Below are 3,768 nucleotides of genomic sequence, written 5' to 3' on the forward strand. Positions count from 1 at the left end.
TAGAGAGAAAACTTTAAATCAATTTGACTGGATGATCTGGTTGAACAATAATGAGCCTTGAGATGACTTGTGTTGTGAACTGGCGCTATAGAAATAAACTGAATTGAATTGATGTTTTGACAGAATTGCCAGCTACTAAAGTAAAAGTTAAATCGATAGCGAGCTATGGGGGTTCCAGGGTTATTTCCTCTGATAATGGCACCCATTTTATCAACAACTGCAAAGAGAAGTGGAAGTTGTTAAAATGATTAAGCATAGATTAGGTTTTAGTTGACCAGTGACCAAAGGTTTAGCTGAAAGAACAAAGCAGACATGAAAAGACAAACTGCAAACATTTGCCACAGTAACAAAAACCCCTATCAAGGATGTCCTTCCTCTGGCCCTGACAGCTAGAATGAGTTCTCCTAATTGTAAAAACAGTTGCTTACCTCATGACCAAAACTCATGAACACAGCCCAAACGTATCTAAAAGCATGGAAGCAGGCGTGTGAGTCCTTAAAGCAATGCAGGGAGGATGTGACAAGCCAACAACAAAAATAATCTAAAGAACAAAGAGGATGGGAATATGCTAACTATAGGAATTATAAGGTTTCCACTCATAGTGTTACTGAAAACCAGCTGAAAAACATTAAATTAGCAAACTAAAAATGTAATATCAACTCCACTGTGGACTGATTTTCAATTATGTGCAATTTTAAAATGCATAAGAGTGATGCTACTGGAAAAAATAAAAAGTTAAACCGATTTTTTATTTCATTTGAGTTTAATATGGGGGGGGGGGGAAATCAAAATTCTGACTTTACTCTCAGAATTCTGACTTTTTTCTCAGAATTCTGACTTTACAATCACTGCAACAAACAAAATCCAGTTTTCATGTCCCTTCTGCTTTTTACCCCGTTTTTAATTTCCTTTAACTTCCTCGTCCTCCGAATGGTTGACAATTTGCTCAGCACAATGCAGATGGGAAGTTGAAAATGCAGTTAAAGGGTTAAGCACAAATATATATGCACATAATATACAATCTTTTTAATCGGTCTGCCTAATGTTACACTTCTTTAAATCTAAGTACTGTATGCCTTTTGTGAATCTGCATGCTTGGACTTGTCAATCACTGCTGCATATGCACCTGAATCTCCGCTCTGATGAACAATAAAGGTTATTTATATTTCTAAAGTTTTTCCTTTACAAAAGGTTATTCTTAATCTGACAAACCAACAGTATCTTAACTTTTTTCTATTTAATAGTATGGCACTAAATCACAAAATATAATAACAAAAAAACGATTGTTTATCTGCTTATCTTACTTTACTGAACAACACTTATGGGCAACAATATCAAACATCTCTCAAATGCAAACACATCAATGGACAGTTTCTATAGATATTTAAATTCACGGTTAATTAAAAACTCTTAAAAACATTGTTTGTCTACGGCACTCAAATTGGTTTCATATTATAATAGTTTTACTCCTTTTAGAGCCACATTCAAATTAAATTAAATATACAGATGACGACCATTTTTACTTATTTCATACTAGTGAATCCACCTTGCTGGTGCAGGACACAATTACCCTTATATGCAATAAAAAACATACATCATCTTCAATCTGATAATGATATAACACCAGCCAGAGCTGAAGGAAAGAGCTAGACATCATGAATAAATTAAATAACAGAAAAGTTCAGACACAAGTTATCAGATTGAAAACAGAAGGTGTTTTTATACACTTAAATGTAATCTGTCCAACATTCCCACGCTACTAACCTTTAAGTTTGCAGAAAAATGAAAAGAAGGCACCTGAGATGTGGTCTACCGGCAGGCAAGCTTGGGTCTGAGCATCAAACTGATTACCACACCCTGCACTCACCTTGGGAACAGTTCCCTCTGCTGGTTAACTACAAACCAACTCAAATAGGTGCATTATTTATGCAGACAGGACCTTCTTTATTAAAGCATTATCAAATTACATTGTTATGTGATTATAAATTCCCATAAAAGGAAAATGAACACTGACTTGACATTTTTAAGCTCAAATACCCAAAGTTAACAAAACTAAAATATGTGTTGCTGATTTCTTCCATCATCATAGACACTATGGCAGGAAAATGAGATCTTTCACTTTCTATTATGGATAAAATTACTTAATCAAGGTTTTTTAATGCATCTTTTTCAAAACTTTGACAAAGTCAGTGTTGCTCCGGGTTACAAAGTTAGTACAATGATTTCATAAAAGGACAGATTGAAAATATTTATGATGCAAAACAAACAAAATAGCGTGTCGACATATTCCTGAAAAAAAATAAATTAACTGGACTTGTTCTTTTGTCGAAGCAACTCTGGTAGTGGGAAAGACAAACTGTTAGGTTTCTGTTTCTGTTATGTTTTTCTTTTGCTCCTTGATTTCTAGTGTTTAGTTTTCTTTTTACCATGTTTCTTTATCCTAGTTATTTGATTATTATTTTGTTGATGTTTTCTTATTAGTTCCTGACTTCCAGCTTTTCATTTGTTGTCCTCTGCTGCCCTCTTGTGTCCTCTTTCTCTTGCTCTGTTTTCTGTTCTGCCCTCACCTGTGTTCAATTCCCTCATTAGCCCTCTTCCTGTCTCTGTCCCCTTTAAAAGCCCTTCCTCTTCAGTTCCTGTTTGCTGGATCGTCGTCAAACGTCTAACATCTGCCTGTCTTCCTCGTCTCTCCCTGGCTCCTAGAGTTTTGGTTTACCCCTGATGTCTCCTTGGTTCTGGTTCGTTTTTGTTATTTTGTGATTTTTTGATTTTTTTGTTTTTTTGATGCCTACCTCAGTTCCTCTGAACCTGTAATTCCTGTTGGATTTTTGATGTCTGCCTCAGCTCCTGTTAACTTTATTAAACCCTCTTAAATTCACCTCAGCCAACTGGTTTCTGCATTTGGGTCCTCAACCAACACCACCACATCCTGACACAAACCTAGTCTTCCCGTGTCTTAAGGTTATCACAGGCTGAAACACTGTCTATTATAGGTTAAAATAACACAGCTTTACATTACTCAAATAATAACACGTGGGTGCAAAATTTAGCGGAAATGTCAGGATAGCTAATTCAGGGGGTTCAAAGATAACCATCGTACACAAACATCGATAAAGAAACATTTATCTTTTAAAAAAAATAACAAGACATTACAAAAGGAAAATATCTCTAAGAAAAGATCTATAAATAACCATATTTACTAAATACGTTAACTACCACTTGTGGATATTTCTACCTTACAGTTGGGGTGAGGTAAACAAAATCCATTTTAGAATGTTTCAAACATTTTAACATTAACGAGAATTAGCTCGTAATTTACATTTTTTTTTTTTTTACTGAATCATTTAGTTCATGCAACTGCATTTTTCTTTTAACCATTTCAATCAATAAGCATGGCTTTGGCTACACCTGGTGTGCATTTATAGAGCTATAACAGCAATTTCTGCTCTTTTAATTAAAATACAAAATAAGCTTTGTTTTAGTATACTTTTTTAAAACCTCTCAGTTTCAATGGCATTTTATTTTAAACATTTTTTACTTGTTCTGTTTTAAGAGCATTGTGAGTTAATTCACCATGACATGGGCTCCACAACTATGGAGAGCCATTTCAGCCAAAATTAAATAAATAAATAAATAAATCGGTAAAATAAATAAAAAATGAGTGAAATAAATAAAAAAATGTGTTAAATAAATAATTTAGCTTAAATAAATAAAGGGATAAATGAAAAATGGACAAATGAAAAATAGATAAATGAAAAATAGATAAAT

The 3,768-nt window shown here is 33.8% G+C and overlaps 1 protein-coding gene across 1 annotated transcript in view; it reads right to left on the reverse strand.

The window, feature by feature from the left end:
* Window positions 1-1,816, reverse strand: part of LOC107091595 (solute carrier family 22 member 3-like) — a 17,944-nt gene extending 16,128 nt beyond the window's left edge. Inside the window, exon 1 of the mRNA XM_015385602.1 lies at window positions 1,765-1,816. The gene's annotated coding sequence lies outside the window, so the exon portion shown is untranslated. The remainder of the gene's footprint in view (window positions 1-1,764) is intronic.
* Window positions 1,817-3,768: the final 1,952 nt, after the last annotated feature.

Source organism: Cyprinodon variegatus, unplaced genomic scaffold (genome assembly GCF_000732505.1).
Source record: "Cyprinodon variegatus isolate N-32 unplaced genomic scaffold, C_variegatus-1.0 Scaffold344, whole genome shotgun sequence".
Taxonomy (NCBI): Eukaryota; Metazoa; Chordata; class Actinopteri; order Cyprinodontiformes; family Cyprinodontidae; genus Cyprinodon; species Cyprinodon variegatus.